Source organism: Ursus maritimus, unplaced genomic scaffold, assembly GCF_017311325.1.
Source record: "Ursus maritimus isolate PB19 unplaced genomic scaffold, ASM1731132v1 scaffold_11, whole genome shotgun sequence".
NCBI lineage: Eukaryota > Metazoa > Chordata > Mammalia > Carnivora > Ursidae > Ursus > Ursus maritimus.
The window spans coordinates 45,869,087-45,891,423 of NW_024423453.1; the positions used below are offsets into that span (position 1 = coordinate 45,869,087).

The 22,337-nt window shown below is 36.5% G+C and overlaps 1 long non-coding RNA gene across 1 annotated transcript in view; it reads left to right on the forward strand.

Moving 5' to 3' along the window:
• Positions 1 to 3,901: 3,901 nt before the first annotated feature.
• The window catches only part of LOC103658058, a 52,560-nt gene continuing 34,124 nt past the window's right edge, over positions 3,902 to 22,337 (forward strand). Inside the window, exons 1-2 of the long non-coding RNA XR_567036.1 lie at positions 3,902 to 3,986; positions 10,102 to 10,165. This is a non-coding gene — a long non-coding RNA (uncharacterized LOC103658058). The remainder of the gene's footprint in view (positions 3,987 to 10,101; positions 10,166 to 22,337) is intronic.

Sequence of the window (22,337 nt, forward strand, 5' to 3'; positions counted from 1 at the left end):
AAATTGTAAAAGTCCTAGTTAGGAGCGTATGTGATAGTTTGTCAAGAAACATTTTATCAAAAGGAAAGTAGACAAGGAAACTGACATTTTAACTTGCCTGCTCTAAATATACTCTGCAATTCATGTAAAATGCAACACAATCATTTTTGGTTGGTTTGTTTAGCTGACTTAAGAGTTGTCAAAAATCACAGCAGGGTAACATGACTCCTGTTTTATGCTATCTTTTAAAAATTGAATTCATGCCTAAAGTAATATAGTCAGTGAAGCATGTGCAAGTTTGAGTAGTACATCTCATTAACAACATCTTGATATTGTGGCCAAAAATAAGAATACTCGTGAGACACTCACTGAACTCTCTTTGTCATCATCCACTCATCTAACATGACCCTCTGGTGGTTTGTTACCATTTGGAAAACAAGTCTGCAAAATGTCAATGTCACCAAATTGTAACAATGGTCTATAATTTTGAAAACTAAGACGGGCATAATCAGCTTATTTTTAAATATTAACTACATATTAAGGTATAAATATATTCCAGGTAAAATGATCCAATGAATAAAACATCATAATTAAGCAATATTAGGAACATGATCCCTTATGATTCCTTCACCTTTCTTTCCTGGTTGACATTTAATTGGAGTTTTTAGATCACAGCCATAAAAGCTTATTAAAAACGCAAAGCATTCTCATGCATTTTTACCGAGTTTTTAAATGAAGAGTATTTTGAAGGAGGTGGGAGCTACATTTGTTTTTTTAATGATTTCTAGAGGGTACTCCAAAGTTAAGGGAAGAGTTGGAGGGAGGAAGGAGACCACAGCAGACACATCTCGGGAAGGCTGGAGAGGACTGGCTGAAGAATTACAGTCACCTTGGGTGCCTAAAGCAGACATGCCTAAAGTTATGGGGAAAAGAAAGAATTTTTAGAGAAATGCAGTACATCGTAATTCAGATATCACAGAAAAGTCAATGTCTGAGAAGGTCATCTAAAACAAAGGTACTTGACAATCATGGTACTGCATAAAACCCAATTACTGCCGTAAAACCCTTGACTGTGGAGAGAGAAAAATTTAGCAAGTGCCGACAACAATGTGCCAACAAGTCATGGCAGACCAAAGACAAGCCTCCCACTGAAATGACTCATCATTCTCATTATCATGTAATGGCAATGGGGATTGTTACCAAATAACTCACTGTCTCAGTCAGCTCAGGCTGCCGTACAAAATATCATAAACTGGACGCCTTTAGCAACAAGGATCTCAGAGTTTTAGAGGATGGAAGTCTGAAATCAGGGTGCCCCATGGTCAGCTTCTGGTGAGATCTCTCCACTGGTTTGCAGATAATCACCTTCTTGCTATGTCCTCACGTGGCCTTTCCCGTGTGTGTGTGTGTGTGTGTGTGTGTGTGTGTGTGAAAACAGGAAGATCTCTCTTCCTCTCCTTATAAGGCCACCAATATCATCATACAGACCCTATACTCACATCTACCCTAACTCTAAATATCCCTCAAAGGATGCATCTCAATACACCATCATACTGGGGAGTAGATCCTCAACAGATGAATTTCAGGGGGACACAAATATTCAGTTCATATATCCATGTTTGCTGAAAGTGATGCTTATTGATTAAAATTAAATTAGTGAAACCAACATACTAATATTTTTTTCAGTTTGTATTTCATGCAAGCTATTTACAACTTTTATTTGACCACTACTCATAATATAAAAGTTGCTATCCATATCAGAGACTTTTAGGATTCCAAATAAAAACCCCTACCTTCAGTAAAAATGCTTAATTGAATTAAATAGTATTATTTAAATTCTTATTGCTAACAATTTTGTGGAGTATTGTGTGATTGTCAGGCACTGTATGATTGCATTAAACTACTACTCAGAAGCTACATTTGTGTCATATTTAAACATATCTGCCTTTGAAAATATATGCATTTCAAGAACATTCCTTAAAGTTCCATAATGTCTTTAGAGTAGGATTTCAAACTGTAATTTTAAAAAGTTTATGTGTATCTATGTTAATTTAATCATGCCTGACCAATTGGAGCACACAAATAAAAAAAAACTGTCTTAAATTTATAAAGTATTAATTACTTTAAAACTTTTTAAACAAAACAAACCGTTTTAAAGTAGTAAGATTAGTTTTAGTTGTGAATAACAGAAAGTTCAAAATACAATCACTTTAACAAGTCAGAAACTTAATTTCCCCTCATGTGTAAGTCTAGATTTTCACAATTTCAGGACAGTCAAAGCCATCTAAAGTCCTTCATAGTCATGCAAAGCCAACAAAGAAGTTCCATAAAGCCCTCAGACATTCAGTTTCCTTAAAACTTTCTCTTCGCTCTTTTCTAGGTGTGGCCTTCATAGTCATAGTCCAAGATAGAACTTTAGCCATCATATCCACGTTCCTGTTGGGCAGAAAAAAATTTCCCTTCTTCCCTTCTAGGTTCTTTGGCTGATCTAATAATTAAATTGGCATAATTCATATTTACAGGAGAAAAGACAAATTTAATTATGTATGTACAGGAGCCCCACAAAGACATGAGACTCCCAGGCACTTAGGCAATTGAGGTTTGTAAGTATTCTGAGCTAAGAAAAATTGGGGTAGGGGTCTGTGGCTTCAAAGAGGAGGAAGGCAATTCATAGGAAGCCAAGTAAGAGCAAATCCTGCGATATAATGTTTGCCATGCCATGCAGATAAGTCTTTTTGATACAAAAAGTTATCTTTGGGGGCACCTGGGTGTTTCCATTGGATAAGCATCTGACTCTTGGTTTCGGCTCGGGTCATGATCTCGGAGATCAAGCCCCACCTTGGGCTCCGTGCTTAGTGTGGCATCTGCTTGAGATTCTTTCCCCTTCCCTCTCCTTTTCCTTCTGCCCCTCCCCCTCCTCAAATAAATAAATAAATAAATAAATAAATAAATAAAATCTTTTTAAAAAGTTACTATGGTAATAGATCTCTTCTTGGTATAGACCCCCAATCTAAATTATTTTAGGCAGTTAAGGGGGAGATAAAAACTCTTCCTGAGTCTCCTGGGCCCCAATAGTCTTCAGCTTAAAATAATCCACATGCCAAAATGGCATATTTTGGGGCAGCCTACCCCAAAATTCCACTTTCCAAATCACAGAATAGAACAAGAGGAGACAAGAAGCAAAGAGTGCCTTCCAGGTGTTTCTTTTTTTTCTTTTTTTTCTTTTTTTAATTTTATTTATTTTTACTTGAGAGAGAGCAAGTGAGAGGGGGAGAGAGAAGGAAGCAGACACCCTGCTGAGCAGGGAACCAGACACCGGGCTCAATCTCAGGACCCTGAGATCTTGACCTAAGCCGACGGCAGATGCTTCACCACCTGAGCTACCCAGGCGCCCCCCTCCAGGCAGTTTTTGAGGGGAAGCTCCTAGAAGCTACCTCAGATCACTTTCATTATAACCCCATCATCAATCCTCACCTAAGTAGCAAGACAGGTTGGAAAGTCTTTATTCTTAAAAGCCAAATGTTCTGCTACAATTTCGTTTCTTTGGAAGTCAACAAGAGATATTGGAGGACAGCTAGATTAGAATGACTTTTCCCATATTGCCAAATGAATGTTTTGTTTTGATAAGACCATCATTTCCTCACTCTAAACTGCAGTCTTATGCAGAAATAGGAACATGAGATTGCTGAGCTGGACAAAGAAGTAGCACAACTAAGGAAAAAAAAAGGAAGAAGAAGGAAAAGAAGAAAGATAAAATTAGTCTGACACCCGTTTTAAACCAAAACAGCTCAATTGGCAGTTTTCTCCTTAGGGGAAGTAGGATGAGAGCCAATACTGAATTTCCTTTCATCTATGGAAAGCTTGGCCTTCACTCAGGGCACAGACTTGGCAGCTTATAACAAGTTCTGAAACCACACTTCACTATTCTATCTTCCAGATCTCTTCCACTGGCAACACTACCCTTCCAGAGAATAGCATGGAGGCGAGCATGGAAAGGGGAATTTCAGGTATGGAGGGTCTGAGGACTAGAACCTTGGCAGTCACTCATTGATGCATTATCAAAGTTAAGGGCTAATAAGCAGACAACTTCAGCTTAGCAACTAAATTAGTTATTTTTAAATTGAGCTCCATAGGCCAAATTCTATCACCCTTTGGGATAATTATCAAAAATCATTCACCAGCTTCTCTCTCTTCCTGACTTGCACCATAAGTTTATCACTAATTTTTTTTTAAAGATTTTATTTATTTGACAGAGAGAGAGACAGCCAGCGAGAGAGGGAACACAAGCAGGGGGTGTGGGAGAGGAAGAAGCAGGCTCCCAGCAGAGGAGCCTGATGTGGGGCTCGATCCCAGAATGCCAGGATCATGCCCTGAGCCAAGGCAGACGCTTAACAACTGAGCCACCCAGGCGCCCCTACCACTGATTTTTGGTGCAATTTTAAAGTTCTGGGTAAGACATTCTTCCTTTGATTTGGTATGTAATTTCTAACCATTCAGCCCTAAATCTGGATTAATCCTTTTGATCAGTATACAGTGTCATTTAATTATATCTCACTAATAACTTCTATACGGTGTCCATATTCAGCAACAAAGAGCATGAATATTTACTAACATCTAGGCAGAAGTAAGATGGAGCTCTGTACGTACAGGTCCTTTTCTCTCCCCTTTACCTTCTGCTATGGGAGCAAGAGCTAGAATAGCTGTTTGCCCTCATTACTTTCCCAACACAATGTGAGCTAAGTGTCAGAATCTGCCATTTGAATTTAAAAATATTAAATTCCACTTCCTAAGTATATCCAAAGAAAGCCTGATAGGAAAAAAAAGTGTCATGGATCCAGTAAGAGCAGTAAACAACACAGGATCTCATTTGAAAGCAAAATGGGTTCAACCACGAATAAGCAAATTAAGTATTTTCTTGAATGACTGAAAACTATATCCATGACAATCTCAAAACTTAATTGGCAACATGGAAGAGTTTTGCCTACTCAAAACCAGAACATAAATTCAGATGGAGGGGGACAGTCCTCCTCTAAGACAGAAAAGACACAATTGAAAAATTATTCAGAATTCCAAAACCAAGTATATAGTTTCATCTGTACTAATAAAACAATTGGGATCAAGAAGTGTGAGATTTGTTGGAAAGAGGGTATGACTTACTGCTTATGGATATTTTACTTCACCCCACATGAAATATTTATTCTCCTTAAAGTCACACATGCTACCCATAATTTCGTAAGTCCATTGAATTATTTAGTGGGCATTCAAAATATTCCAGCATGAACCTGACATGCCTCAGTCTTCTGTTTATTTTCTTCCCACTGCCATCACACATACCTTTTAACAATAATTCCAAATAATCATCATTTCTCTCTTTATCTACAAGGTAAAGAGATTCACACTGCCTATGAAGTTGAATAAAATATATTTTGCTTTTAATTGTTGCTTAAACAGGTCTCACATTTTAAATGATTTTGCTATTTTCTCATAGATCATTTTCATCTCTTTATGACATCAATAGCAGTGTCCAATTTATTAAAGAATATTGAGCCAATCTTGAAGTTTTATACTTTGGAACTTTTGGAACTATATTTGGAACTAGGAGAAACTAACATGAGCTCCTGAATCATGTTTTGCAGGGACCTGAGGTTTTAATAGTAGTGACTGCATGAAAATATAATACCAGGTTAATAATGCTCTGGGCTTTTTCCTGAGGCAATTTAAAATGAGAACATTTATTTTTATTCTTCCTGTTGGGTCCAGAATGGCAGTGGGTAAACAGCTGGAACGTTTTATTCTCTCTCACGCTGACGGGGGGCTGACAGTGGCTACTTACCTCCCAAGCAAACCTTTCACTGGGAAACTAAATGAGGCGATTGAAGTCTCGCTCATCAACACCTTTCAGTCAAGTAGAATCAACCTGACATGCCCTGATGAGCCAAAAGTTGGGTGGGAAAGAAAAGTGTACCTTGGGCAAACTAAGCAAACAATAATTTCTAACCAGCACAACCACCCTGAAATAACAAAAGTAAGCAGATTTCCTTCCAGAAAAAAGAAGATAAAGCAAAACCTATCACTCTTCCAAAAGAAAAAAAGCACTTTCAAAGAACTCATTCAACTTTTGCTTTCATTACTTGTTTATTTCATTTTAAACTGATAATAATGATCAAAGAAAGGACACCTACTTTGTAGGATTCTTATGACAATCAAGTAAGATAAAATGTTAAAGTTTTATGGTAAAGTACTATGCAAATATTCAATTCATTTTATTAAGAATATGAGAATAGAATCCTTTTTGCCAACACGATGAACACAATAAGCAGTTGATAGATTTTTAGATGATTTTGTAGCAAAGAGCCCATTTTGGAGGCTTTCCTGAAAGTCTTCCCGTGCCTTGCTTTTGAAAAATCAACCGTGCCCTTGTGGTATTCATTATAATCTACTAGAAATATCCCCATTTGACCATCCCCGAAAGTGTGTTTATATCTCCCTCTGTTTTGTATTTGGGTTCCCAGGCCGTACAAAAGCTTCTCAAAATCGAGAAATATTGACCCCTGTTATCACCTGACTGAAGAGTAGGCACGAAATCAATTCCCATTCTGTCATTAAGAACTGCTGCTCAGCACATTTCTTTAATCATATATCTTTATTCCAAAATCTAAACAGTGTAGCAAAAATATAACTAAGCTATAAATGATGGTCCCCTTCTTCAGCCCTGCTATACTCTCAGTTTCACTTTGTGCAGTCTTGATTCATAGTGAAAGAGAACACCTGTTGTTTCTACAGCAGTAATGTGTTTCTCCTTACCAAAAGATACTTTAAGTATTAGAAGTGGCTCTTAGTGATGAGAAGACCATTTTTAAAGCACATCATATTTATGCTATTCAGATAACAAAAGCTTTCACTCCAATGATATTCCATAATTTTTGGCTATAGAGAACAGGTAGGGAAACAGGATTTATGGATTCTGTTTTCTTCCTATCTTCCTATTTTCCATGTGATTTTAATGGCCTATTTATGGTATGCATTGTGTCTAGGTAGCTTTTCAGAGAAACAATGAGACCCTGGCCACTTCAGTCCACAGTGACTTTGACTCCCATTCCGTTTTCATCAACACATTTGATAGCACTTATATCATAACTCATTTAACATTTATTACTTACTAATATATATTATGCTTGTATATTGAATATAATATATAATAAATATATACAATATATTAATAGCCTGATTGTCTAACTAGAATTCTGTTTGTTGAACTAATAATTGATTAGGGGACCTGTTTTAGTTATCTTCACATAGAAAGCACTCAGCAAATATTTGTTGGTATAATTCATGATGCTGATAATATGTTCAAAAACAAAAAGAAATATATGAATTCCACCAATTGGTCAATAAATAAACTAGTATAGTCCATCCATTTTCTACTTAAATTAAAAATAAATATAAAAATACTACATGCACATTTCAGTCTTTTTGAAAATCCAGTTACTAATTTTATTTTCCCCTTAATTAATAATAAAAAAGACACATAATGTCACTCTATCTACAACTCTTTTACAAGACCACATTATTTTGGTCTTTCTGCCTTGAGTAAATATTAACCAGAAGAATCTAAATTAAAGACAAAAATACTTCTCAATTATATTGAAATTTATTTCACTTTTCAAATGCAGACTCAAATATTAACTGCTATATAACCTTTCTCCTATACTGTTACTACCAATATTTTTAGTGTCTAAGAAGCAAATACTGCTTTATTTCTTTTTCTGCTCCCTCTGTTTCCCCTATAGTCACAAATATAATAGATTAGAAAGTAGTTGATTCTGTCAATTGTCTTTAAGCAAAAAAACTTTGTGAGCAGATAAGCCTTCACGAAAAGGCTTTATGGCTTGAAAAGCACCTGATTGGTCATCTCTTCACAAAATAACAGATCCCAGTCATGTGTTATCATACCAAAAAAGTTACCACCATGGATTAATTGATTTAGTGTATCCATTGTTTTTTCCAGGAATCTCCTATTAGGGAAAACAAATTAAGGTATACTTTTATTTTTTTTATTTTCTCAAAGAAGATCAACTTTGCCACCTTCACGTGATCCTTAAAACAAATGAATTCACCCATAACTGTCACCCTGGAGACTGGCACACCAAGCCTATGTTAAAGAACAAAACACCCAACTGTCCATTGCTGAAATGTTATCCAAACCCAGCTAACAAAAATAACATGTATTGGGAGTTTTTTAGAATTAAAATCTACTTAGACACAATTATTTTCAAGGCTCAAACTGAGCCATGAGAAACTTGCTTAACTGGACCCTATTATATTGGCCTTTCTGGAATTACTTCCCAGTAAGGTGTGGTTTAAAGTAGGCCCTGGATTTCATCAGGAAAAAAATGCCAAATATAGTTGATCAGAATTGGTATCTTCATTTGTTGAAAAAATGTAGATGATTTCTCCAGGTTTACTTTACATAATTCCATTAAAAACCAAACTAAACAAAAACACATTATTTTAGAATAAATACTAGGAAAGACTTTGTTTCCCTTGAAAAATGATACACATTTTATTCAAGGACATGGAGAACTATGTAAACAGTCATTTTTTTCTTACTGCTTTAAAACTTCCTAGATAATCAAAGCCAAATTCTCAGGGCAGCAATAACACCTGTATGAAACCTTACGTATCGAATAAAAATGCATTTCATTTTTCTTCTATGTCATCTTGACAATCTACTCCACTTTATATTTCCTGTAGTGTTGTTCACTGAATGTACCATCAGTAGCCTCATATTTTTTCTGTAGAATGAGGCATTATACATTTTTAAAAAGAGACAAAAATAGAATTATTCATTTCTTAATAGAAATTATGTGGCCAGTTTTTTGGATTTTTAGTCTTTTCTCATAAGGATCCAGCATGAAATCAGAAGCAGAGAAGTGGTGAATGCGGGAAAGGCACTTGACGAATATAGCTTCCAGGATGGCCTCCAATGATGCCCCTTACCCCTGGTATTTATGTCCTTGTGTGATATCCTCCACTCAGTGGGACCTGTTACCAACCGAATATGGCAAAGATGGCAGGATATCATGTCTGTGATTAAGTCACATAAGATAATGACTTCTGCCTTGCTGGCAGGCTTTCTCTCTCTTTTTGGTTACTTATAAGTTGCTGTGTTGGAGAGGTCCACTTAGTCAAGGAACTGAAGGTGGTCTCCAGCTAACAGCCATAGGGAATTCAAGCCCTCAGGTTCACTATCCTCCAGAAACTGAATCCCATCAATAACCATAAAAGTGAAGTCTGCAGCAGTTCCTTCCTCGGTCAGTTCTTCGGATGAGGCCTCTCTCCTGGACAATGTTTTGTTTTTTTTTCCTTTCAATCAGATTGGTATAATAAGCTATTTTTTTTACCCATTTTTACGTAATTAATAGTAAGATTAGTCCTTCATTTTTTTAACCATTTGTAAGATGATGTGGTTTAGTGGATTGCCATTTTAAAAATCATGTTTGTAAATAGGTTATTTTCCAGATATCAGTAGGATCTTTGAACACACCGGTAAAAAAGAGATAAAAGCCATTACCTGGGGGTCAGAGAACGGAAGGACAAATGTAAATGAATGTGAAATGGATTGATAGCATGCTTTTTTTCCCTCTACTTTTACAGACTTTCCACAAAGCAAATCAGAAAGTTTTTTCTTTTGAATGAAGATACTATCTTGTAGATATAATTATATTTCCCAATGATTAATAAAGTCTTTGAGCCTTAATTCCATCATTGGAAATTACTTCTTTTTTACATTACAACATAATTGAGGTATGCATCTTGTTAAATCCCTAGGAGGTTCGTTATTTTATTATCCAATAACGTTCATCATATATAACATTGCCAAAAAATGTTTCTGCTTTTTTCTCTGAGAAGCAGCCAAGATTTATTAAACTATATTCATCCCAGTTAGCCCACTGTGTATCACAGAAATCCTACTTTCTAACTAGTTCATACTACTTTACTGCTTCTCTCTGACTTCTTCAGTCTTTTTATAACAGACCTCAGATTGCAATGCAGTTAAAATTAATGACTTAGCCAAACATGGTAGACGTTTGACTCTGTGTTCTTTGCTCTCCTTTTCAGCCTCTGTGGGAGATCTGAGAACTTCTGTGCTCTCGAAACTTCTAATTGAGCATAAAGAAGGCTGGTAAGTCACTGTAGTGTAGCAACAGTGATCCAATGCTCTTTTCTGCCTAATGATCCTAAAGCACATTCAATATATGTTATTCATCTGAAATCTTAGCATTGTTCCAGGCATATGTTTTGGTATTTGGAATGAATTTGCACAAATCCCCTTTCCTCCATTTCATAGTTTACTTCAATTCCTTTCTCTTTATATAGATCAGTGAAACCCTAGAAGATTTACTATGAGTAAATACTCTAGATGCAGGATTTGTTGGGTTTTAATACCAGGCTCCTGCTGGTCATATAAATTGGGATTATCTACACTGAAGTAGAGACAAGTTTACAAATTATGTTTCTTTATATAGTCTCAAACCTCATATTCATTTATATCTATATTACTAGTTTGATAGCTAGCAGTTTCTGCTACTTTTATTTATATCCTGCTACTCTCATAACATTGTTTAACTTACTGAATGCTCTTATGCAACCAAATAATAATACAATAGAAACATATACATTAACCAGATCTTGAGGTTGGGAATACTTACTAAACCCTCATAGAGACTTTCCCAGGTTACTTTTCCAGCCCCAGTCCTCCAGGGCTTCTCTATCACAGCACCTGCAAGTTGCTTTCCCATCACTTTTAAATACTGATAATTAAGTTATGGGGAAATGGGAGAAGACTATTACTTAGGTAAATGTTGGTGCCATGAAGATGGTCCCGTGGCAGCTGATTCCACTGGGGGGATTTCATGGAATCAAGCTTTCTCAAAAGGTTGGTCTCAGCACCTGGAAAAGAAGTCGATTAAACAGGACAGGATGGTGGTGTACGTGGTTCGAGAGATGTCACTGGAGAGCTTGCAAACAACACACATCACACACCACTGAGGCATCAGTGACACACATTGCCTGGAACTCAGATTCACGGAAGCACATGAGTGACAATAAAAAACCTTCCTAAGATCACACCCGGAGGCTCCAAGTTTAGAAGGGGAAGGTGAGTCACAACATGGGAGTTAAGATCTTATTTTTCCAAATAGACACTTGGAGACTCATTTGTTCCTACTCTTTCCATTGCAAATATTAAACTATCTTAGGAAATAATTAGATTTCATAACTGTGAATGGATGATTAAATTATTTGGGAAGTAATCAGATTTTATAACTGTGACTCCATCAGGGCCTAAGAAATCAAGAGGCTCTAAGGGATAAAGAAAATATACAAAATATGCTTTTGTATCACCTCAAGGTTTATGTCTTCCCTAATCTTTAAGCCCCAAGGAGAGAGCTTAAATTAGAGCTTTAAGTTAGAGCATTAAAAAAACCAGTGAGTGGGGTAAGTAGTAAGTATTGTACTTATCATTGTTTGTACCCTGACTATATGTCCAAAGCCTGACAAAGATACCTGTCAGGGAAAAAAAAGAAGAAGAAAAAGAAGAAGGAAAAAAAAAAAGATCAACACACATGTTAAGTAAGATCCAGAAGGTCAGGACAGAGAGCAGGGGTGGAAAGCAACTTGCAGAGTTACATCGCTTCTATGGTTGTAATGCACATATGTCTCTAAACTTCCTATCAGGAAAAAAAAAAAATCTAGGTTTTTGAGAAATAAAAATAACTGGTTAGAAAAAAATGCCTTCCAAATAGTTAATTTTATGTAAAATATTCATAGCACGGAATAAGAAAAAATAAATCTTATTCACAGCTTTATTTATTGACCCACAATTGCTTCCATTATTCCTATTTTTCATCCAATTAATCAACATAAAACCAAAGTAAATTGACAATTACTGCAGAAATTTGACTTGCATAAAAACAATATAGGCTAACAAATAACTATACCAACTTTCTTTTTATATAACTATTCTAAATAACTATACCAAACAACGATACCAAATAATACTTTGCATTGTTCAAAGAAGTTTCTCAATGAGTGGTTTCATCACGTTGACCTCTGAGATCCACAAAATTCAATTAAGCAATGAAAAAGTCCACTATCATGTTATCATAAGACAGCCAGTGACTTAAATAATCAAAAGAGGTCTAGCTTTACCTTCCTTTTTGATTAATGGTTGCACACAAATAAAGGCATTTTTCTTCAAGATTTTTCAGTCAATAAAAGCTAAAAAGCTCTCCTTCATTTTTAAAACTATAATAAAAAGTATGTTTGTGATCTATCTGGTCAAAATGCCAGACAGTATCGGGTCCTTCTCAACATGGATCGATGTGAGAAACCTCAGAATTTTTTATTTAGATTCAACAAAAAAGAAATACAAGCACTAAACTATTAATTCAATCTAATACCAGTTAAAATACGGGCAGGAGGTTGGCATGAACTTGCATGTTAATATCACCCCTTCTGGTCTTGAATAAGGTAAGGAGAGTCAGAGTGGTATCGTGATGAGGAGCATAAGCCTGGGGTCACAGGTTCCAGTTTTGACCTCGGGCTCAATCAGCTCTGTTATCTTAGATAATTGAATCGATCTCTTTGTCCCTCAGTTTTCTTATTTGTACAATGAGGGTAATAGCAGTACCTTAGGAAGCTGTTAAAGAACTCAACTCTTAAAGAACAACTCCTACTTCAATAGATGTAACGATTATTTCTACTGACTTGCCCTTTCTCTTAGCTTATATGTATTGCATGTTCCCAATGAACATGTACTTCCTCTGAACAAAGAAGAAACATAGGGGCCCCTGGGTGGCTCTGCTGTTAAGCGTCTGCCTTCATCTCAGGTCATGATCCCAGGGTGCTGGGATCGAGCCAGGCATCAGGCTCCCTGCTCAGCGGGAAGCCTGCTTCTCCCTCTCACACTTCCCTTACTTGTGTTCCCTCTCTCGCTGTCTCTCTCTGTCAAATAAATATATAAAATCTTAAAAAAAAAAAAAAGAAAGAAAGAAAAAGAAGAAGCAAAACTACAACTCCTTGAATTGTATAAATACGATGCTGTAGCTCGTTGATACGATTTTTTCTTATAGAAATAATATGAGCGTGGCGGTAGAATACCTAACTGATGACTTATCACATGAATAAACACAGTATTACTTACTTTTCTTTGAGTTAATTTTGTAGGGAACCCCACCTCCAACGCACACACACACGCATTCCATCTTTGAGGCCACCTATGTTAAGGGAGCAAGAAAGCTTCTGAATCCTAATCTGTTCAGCTTTCCTACTGCAGTGACTTCATTCAATACTTGACAGCTTTGCTCTGAATATTGTATACATGAGCTACCATGCTAGAATTTTAAATTCATACAATTTTAGTTTCATTTTTCAAAAAAATATTAGAGTGCCATTTGAAAATTGTAGAAGCTGTAAATGAGAGGGAATTTTATCTAAATATATATGGGACTGAACTATTAAATTTCTTTTGTCTATTCCAATTAATTTGTCGTATCAAGTGTTTACATATTCCAAATTCTTTGGAGAGGCAATCTCAGCAAATAACTGGATGTCAAGTGCTTCTGTTTTGTCCAATAGACTTGAAATTCTTCCTTCTTTTTTTCAGGAAAAGTTGCCATTTTAGAAGTTTAAGACAAATCACTGACAAATAATAGAGATAAGGCATCTCTGAAATTTTTATATGAGTCAATAAAAAATACGATTCCATTTAAAAAAATCAATTGACAGACAACTTTTGAAGAATATAGCTACTGTTTAAAACAAGGAATACATACAGTTAAATTCCCTCCTATTCTTGTTTCTTCCTGAATTTGAAACAGACTGAAAAATCTATTAACACTTTTTTTAAGAGTGCTCAGCAGCCTCTTAATTTTTAAGTAATGGTTGAATAAAAAGTGCAAACATATAAACAATTTAAATCCTAAAGATGGGAACAGCAATTTCTTCCTAACAGTGCAAGTCTTTTCACCAGATTCCTTTCTAAACCCTAACAAAATGCCATCTTTAGAGTTCTCTCAAACATATGCCGTACTAAAAAACAGATGCCTTGATTCTAAAAATACATTTAGAAACTGAGAAATTTCTGAATCTTAAGGATGATACAGTAGAACATATCAGTCACAAAAATGACTTTACCTTGAAAACAAAAAGAAAAAGGGAAATTAACCATTTTTATTAAGATATATAATCCCATCTTATTTTATGTGGTGAATTTAAATCACTGGAAACGAGAGAAACTCAGTTGCTATGGGTGACCTGCTCAATCTAGAGTAAAATAATTAGGTTTTTGAGCTATTCATCAGGGGGGAAAGGCAAAAATTAAAAAAAAAAAAAAGTGTTTCAACTATGTACGACCCATATCTAGACTTTCATTATTAACAAAAAGCACCGGAGGAAGGAGTTCAAAATATAGGAGCTATGTATGTGGTTGCACACCTGCGATTACAACCCATTTCATTATATGTTTCCAACATTTTTCTTAGACTTTCAAAAATCCATTTTGTATAATTGGGCTTTGCTCAAACAATGAAAAAAAGACCCTTATAGTTCTCAATTTGAATAAATTCTTACAGTCCCTATGATTCATTCTCTAAAGATGTGAGAATGTCTGTTTTAATCTTTTCAGGATATGTTGAAATAATCCTTCCTTTTTCCCCTCCCTTCAATACTTACATGAAATGTCTTTCCATTATAACATATTTTCTTCTATCAGATTCTCCCTATGCTTTCTATCTTTCCTTCCTTATTTTAATGGTGTATGAGTTATTTGGGTGGGGGGGAGTGGGTGAGAGAATGGTCTTTGTTAAGGACTGTTTTCTACCCAGTACTCCACTGCCCTCTAGTGGTTTAGAACTAAATATTTGGAGGCTCCCACCATCCAAAAAGCAAAAGACACCATTTTACGCTTCTCTAAGAGACAAGGAATATTCCTGCTGAGTTATCACAGTGGTTTAGTCTCCCCGTGAGAATACATGGTCTTTATATTTAGCCAAAATTTTTATGCTGTTTATCTGAATCATCTAAAAGTACCTAGATTCTTTTATTGCATGCCTTATTCTTTACTACTTTCCATTTTTCTTCCTTCTTTCCTCCGTCTCCTCATCCCTCTCTGTCAACATAATTTTATTTAGTGAAGGAGGACTTGTGAACTGTGGGTAATTGAAATCATAATTAGTTATAATGTTCCTTGTAGTAATTTCAAATTCTTCGTCACAAAAATTTCAATTGACCTATTAAATCTAGACATTACCTTGAACAAAGTCTGAGAATGCAGTGCCCTGAGTAAAAATTTAAAGACCATGACTCACCCCTCTATAAGAAACTTATATTTGTGTTCTGATTATTTCCATAACAGTAACCAGAGGACCAAACGGTAAAAATACACCCCATTTTACTGAACAAAAACTCATACTAAGCCTCTTGCATGGTGTGATTTTTAATAACACCACTTTTGGTTCTCAAAGTGAATTGATTTGTGCAAAAAATTATATGATCACCCTAATTAGCAACTCTCAAATCTTACTACTTAAATCCACTAACAGCGAACATAGTGCTTTCCCTTTTCTGCCCTCTGAGCATCCATGACAAGTAGCAAAAATACTAAGACAAAGAGAAAAGCAAATTAGCGAACTGTCACCAACCGCGTCACTTAATTTATGTTTCATTGTTCTATATTTAAGTGTTCGTTTCCAAAACATTTCTCTAGACTAGGAAAAAGGACCCTGGAATTGACACTTTAACAATATGTAACATAAATCATTACCCTATTATAAGCAATATAAACTTTCATCTGTAAAAATCAGTGCTCTATAATAAACAATATAGATTTTCATCTCCATGCCCTTATCTGTAGCAGCATGTTTGGGAAGATGCACGTGAGAAGGCTAGGCAGGGCCTAGCACAATGACTTGATAGGTTATTATGCTTCTGTAATTGTACTGATCTTTCTAAATTCAGGTGACTTGATGTTTACATGATAGAGCAGGACCATTTCTCACTTAGTACCATGTCATTTGCTCCCAGAAATTGAGTGTCCCCAAATAACTAAGAGTTTAGAGCCTCATTTGAAAAATAGAATCTAAGTATTTTGTTTCTTAGGACAAGTATTTTGTTTCTTGCTGTTCTCAATACCACTGCCATTTCTCCACTAATGAAAAGGCCCCATTTCATAAACTCTGATGTGTTTACTGAGAAGCCGCCCTACGGGAACCAGAAACCCACAGTTTTCAAGCCTATCTGGTCTCTGCTGCAGAGTAGCATATATGACCCAAACCTGTGACTTCTGAAGGTTTGGGTCCTTTCCAACTTGAGAATGACCTGGTGGGACCTATTGTTAGAGCCCATGGATCCTGCTACTTCCTTCTATCATAAAGGTCCCAAGCATCACCATGTCCTCGTTCCCAGTCAGGCCTCTGCTTTTGCATGGACTCTCTCGCACATCAAATCCTTCTATTATTTACTGGAAACTTCTGGAGTCCCTGCACCATTCGTTTAAGCCATAAAGAGCTAGGATTGGGCTGCCTCAAGTTCATCTATTTAGACCACCAAATCAAATATCATCCCTTCTCTTCAGAGAATATAAAGTGCGTGTGTGTGTGTGTGTATTTAACTACATAGAGAAAGTGAACCACCAATTAGTAAATCTGGCATTTTGCCTTTGCAGATTTTTGTTAGCATGTATATGGAGCAATGACATTTGCTATTATAAGCAGATTTAATAGAAAACAAAAAGAAGAAAATGCAAATCAGAGGTGTAAATACTGTAAATTCACAATCCAAATCCACGTGGAAACCTTGCTGTTTGGAACAATTAATCAGTTAGAATGTAGAGATGTTGCAATATGAGTTCAGAATCACTTGGAAGTACATTAACTCTTCATTATCTTTCAGTTACTGATGTTTGTGTGAGAAGGGAAAACAGAGAATTACGTTCTTACCAAATCAAGCCTGACCAAATTTGATGCCTTTAGATGGACAAACATGAACTGTGACAGCCACAAAGCTGAATGAGATTAAATTGAGTTTGTAGAGGAGAAAGTTCTTCATAAATCCAATAAACAAATTAATGGAAAGAATGGTGAGGGTGCCAATATTGAGTATGTGTCAGGACAGATTTTTTTTTTTAACCAAAAGGGACATAGATTTAAGATGTCTCTCAAGTTTTATATCTTATCTGGTGTCAGTTTGTCATTAGAACAAATTGTTCTTAGGCTAATTATACTCTTACCCTTTGCAATTTTTAAGATCAATTTTCCGCTGGTTTGAAAAATCCAGATTCAGAGACTAAGTGAAAACAACAGCTATCTAACCTGTAACTGAGAGCACATTTTATAGTATTATATTAAAGAAATAACACATCTATATGCAAGCAGCTATCTAATAAAACTTTGATTTAATGTATAATTATCCACTTGTATTTGAACATTTTATGTATAATTAGCTTTGCAAACTATAAAGTAATACAGACAACAGGGGGCAACCAAATAAAGCAATAATTATTTGCAAACACCAAAGTCTTTCTTTCTGCCTTTGATAATTTTAGAGCTGAGGCAGCCATTCCGCAACTCTAATGGAAAGGCCCAGAAATACTGGCTCTGACATGCTGAGTCCTGAAGCAAAATCAGGTCCTGCCAATCTCCAGGAATCTTGTTATTTGGGAAAAAAAATTCTATTTAATCTGCTGTGAGGAGACTTTTCAGTGACTCGCAACCAAGCCCATTCTTAAATGATACCCAGCTTCAGGGTAACTTGCAAGATGAAATAGAATTTCCCAACTAGTTGATATAAACATAAGAATTGGAAACCCACCCAGGTGTAGGCTGTAATCCAAAGCCCAGTGGAGAGAGAGAAGTTTGACACCAGGGAAGTATGTCCAGCAGAGACCAGGGCTTTGGGCTGACTGGCCTTCACATCTTCCACAGGGAAAGGAGAGAATGGAAGCAAAAGAAGCCAGAGCTGGGCAGGGTCTCTTCTGGCTCTAGAAGAAAATGCAGAAGTAATTTAGTTATCAGATCTAAACTAAAGGTCAGAGTCAGAGGAAGGAAGAGGTGTTTCATGTGTTTGGCAGCAGAAGCTTCTCAAAGCCTTCAGGGACCAGGCGAATGAGGGGCGATGAGATATAAACCATGGAAACCAGAAATTTTGGACCAGTTTATATACTATGGAAACAATCAGTAATATAAAGCATAAATCCTACTAATTTGAGGTGTAAATACTAAAAATAGTAGTATTGGCATTAACTTGGTTTAGATTATCTAATAGTTTTGTCAGTGATCAATGACCAATAATCCATTTTGTCTGTTAGATAAGAGTGATCATTTTGAATTTTTTAAAAAGTTTTTTGAGTAATATTCCATTGTATATACGGACCACATCTTCTTAATCCAGTCATCTGTTGAAGGGTATCTCGGCTCCTTCCACAATTTAGCTATTGTGGACAATGCTGCTATGAACATTCGGGTGCATAAAGTAAATTCTGTTTTCAGATATTTAAGTCTTAAACTATGTGTTCTAGCAATAAATACAAACAGATAGTGATTTTTTTTCCTTTTCATATATCATTGATTGGTGTAGGAAAAAGTTTATTTAGGATTTTTTTAATCTATTAAAAGACATTAATCTGTATTTGTTCCATTTATTAAAATGTATTTGACAGATTTAGGAATCAAAGTTTTGCTAGCCTCATAAAGTGAGTTAAGAAATATTCCTACTTTCTCTCTTTTACAAATAATTCCTTTAAGAGTCAATTTTCTTGCCTAATTTGTTGGTAAAATTCTCAAAGCAAGTCATCTGATCCCAGAGTTTCTATGTGAGAAGATTAATTATACATATCAAGCAATCATATTTTCTATTTTTCTGTTCTATTGTGATCACATTTTTAAAATAAATGGAATAAATTCACTTAAAAAAGATTTTATTTATTCACTTGAGAGAGAGACAGACAGACAGAGAGATACAGAGAGGATGGGCAGGGGGAGGGGCAGGGGGAGAGGTTGAGGGGAAGCAGACTCCCCGTTAAGAGGGGAGCCTGACACAGGGCTCAATTCCAGGACCCAGAGATCATGACCTGAGCTGAAGTCAGCCGCTTAACCAACTGAGCCACCCAGGTGCCTCATCACCTTGGATTTTTGTTTTGTTTGTTTGTATTATCTGTGGAGTGGATGGAAGACTTGAGACTAGCGTATAATGCTGTAACACATTCCTTCAGTAATTTTAAATCTTCATATCTTTCCTCACACTGTTGCTTTCTTAGGGATTGGTTTCCCGCCCTAACTTCCACAATATATTCCAATGCTATCCATAGATAGATTTCAATCTATTCATTCTCTGAATAATTGTAAATGGACCCCCTAGTTTGTGGTAGAAAATGTGGATGGAATTGTGATGACTTTGTTATTGCCTCAGCCCTCCCAAAGGGCCCTTTTGTTTTCTCATGGGGTTCTAATTGCTCTTACTAAGTCTTCAGAAAAGAACCTACTACTGTTAGCACCTCTAGCCACCTAACAGGAAAGTATTAGAGACACCAAGAGGTTTGGTTTGGTTTGGTATGGTTTGATTTGGACTGGTTTCCCGTGGGGTGTTGTGCCACAAACTGAAATTGCAATGCAAATTATATAAAACAGCTTGCATTCTAGTCCACCTGGCAGAAGACAGAAGAAAACAAGACAGGGAATTTCATGATGGAGAGGCAAGTGCTACAATGTGGGAACACACAGTGGCTATCTGGGAGTTCATAACTACAGGACCTAACCCAGGACTGAGGGTTCAGTAAAGATTTATGGAAAATATAACATCTAGGCTGATAAAGTACACATGCATTGAAGTCAATCACATCAAAGGGGCTTGAGGGCAGTGAGCTGGGTGGAGAAATCTGTTCATGCAAAGGCTCCTTGGTCAGAGAAGGTACAGAGTGTTGGGGAAAGTTAAAGATGCAAGAAACAGGGCATACTCAAACTTACCTCAATCACCAGAAATTTTTCATAGATGGAAATGGAAAGTGAAAACGTCAACAAATGTTCTTAAGTGTCACAAAACTAGATCTCATGAAAAATATATATAACATGGTTTAGAGAGAACCATTTGAACATCACAGATTTATGGAGAGGTTAACTTGTGACCATCTTGATTCTGACTCCCAAAGATACAGTGATGACAAGGGCAAATAAGGCGCCACCTCCATGGAACTCATTTTTTATTAGCTAGCAACCAAAAATAAACAAATCATACACACAGAAATTAAGTGAACAAACAAACCCACACAGAATATCAGTGGCATGCTAGAGATATAAAATGGGTGATGTAACAGTGAACGGCTAGTTACTTAAGATTGGGTGTGACTGAAGGAAAGTTGAAAACTAAATGTCAAGATGGATCCAGCCATGCTAAAACTACAAGGAAGAACAACCCAGATAAAGGGAATGGGCATGCAAAGACGTGGTGGCAGAAGTAGTCTTGGCAAGTTAGAGAGATAACAAGTAGGCCAGTGTGGTGGCCATAAAGGTCATAGAGTACGAAGGGCCAAGGCTTTGTGGTGTAGGCAAGGAGTGTGGATTTTATTTAAGAATGATTAGAAGCCTTGAAGGGTCTTATAAAATAAACAAAATGATCTAATTTACATTTGCATAAAGATCCCTTGGCTACTGAATGGAGATTGAATTGAGAGATGAGGGATGGGGTGTAGGAGCAGAAATTCTATTGTAATGCTATAGGTGGAAAATTATTGTGGTTTAATGAGTGGTAGTAGTGGAGAAGAAGAGAAGGGGCTTGATTTGAGACTTGTGCAGAGTGAGCTCTGGTGGGTTGGATGGAATAGGAGGAAAAGGAGCAAAAAAGTCCATAAGTTTAGATTTAGAAAGCTGGTGATTGGTGGTGCCTTTACCTGGGATGGGGCGAGTGATGGAGGAGCCTAGTGTGGGATGGAGAATGAGAGACTGTGCACACAACTTTAGCTATGTGGGTATCTTGAGCTGCAGTGTGTTTAACTTGAGCTTCTATTAGCCATCGATAAGGTGTCTGTGCAGCTATTCACCCATAGTCACCTTGGAGATAGAGCTGTAGAGTCTCGTGCGTCATGATTCTGGTGATCCAGCAACTCTGCGTCTTCTGTTGTCACATTCCTTTCAACAAGCAGATTTCAACATCTCTCTGTTCTGTTTTACGATACCTGGTTGCTCATGGCTTATTTTGTCCCATGGCTTCTCCTCAATCAATACCTTTTGGTCTAATTTCTTCTTCACTCCATACTGTCTGTTGACTCATTCTGAAAGCCCTTTTTTTAATTCTTTGAATGTAGTTTGACTAGTGATAGAATCCCATATAAAAGAACTTGTATTGGATGGAGAATTCACAAACATCAGCCTCATCAGTAGTCACCTTTATTTCAAGACTTGATCTCTGGTTTAGTCACGTGTACCCAAGGTAGTGCCATTAGATGGTGGAGTACATGGTAACCCATGGGAAGCCATTAGCTGTTATTTATTCAGAGCTATACGACGTGCGAGTGCCAATTGCTATGAACATCAGTACGGTTAAATCCTATCACCCATCTCAAAGACTCTTCCTTTTGCCCTCATGTTCCTAAGTAGAAATCACCTTCCTCACTTTCTCCTCCAAACACAATAACATTTGATTTACCATTTATGCAATAGAACACTGTAATGGAACTAATTTAGTCTCAGCTTCAGCTGAAGCCGCAAGACAATTGATTTCCAGTTTCCATATGCGATTCTGGTAGTTAGCCAGAGAGAATGCATCACACACATCAGAGAGCTACAAGTTCCCTAAGAGAAGTAAAGGAAGCTTCAAGCACCTCACAGGCCCACACTGCACAATGCCGGCTCATGATAATGTTAACTAAACAAGAACTGCTCTTTCTTCTTTCTTGCATCCTGTCCCTACCCTGTGTCAAACATTGAAAAGGTTTGAAATGGCACTGTGGGGATGGGGGGGGGCGGTCATGGGGGAAGGATCGGAAATAGAAAAGAAGCCTAATGTGGCATCTTTCTCACTAAAGGAAGCCAACCTATAACAGACCTAAACTGGTAAGGTGGAGTCATTTTATCTTTAAACAAAGATTAAAGTTTTCATTATTAATTAATAATAATGGGCATATTGATTACTCATCAAAGGATTCTTATTAATGAAAATGAGTGGGAAACTATGGTGACTTGACTTAATTTTCACCCAGTGGAAAGACAGGAACCCTGGATGAAATGTAAAGGAAGACAAAAATATAGTTTTATGACAACATCCCATGAGTCCTGTTTGTTCAACACAACAGATACATCTATTTTAGC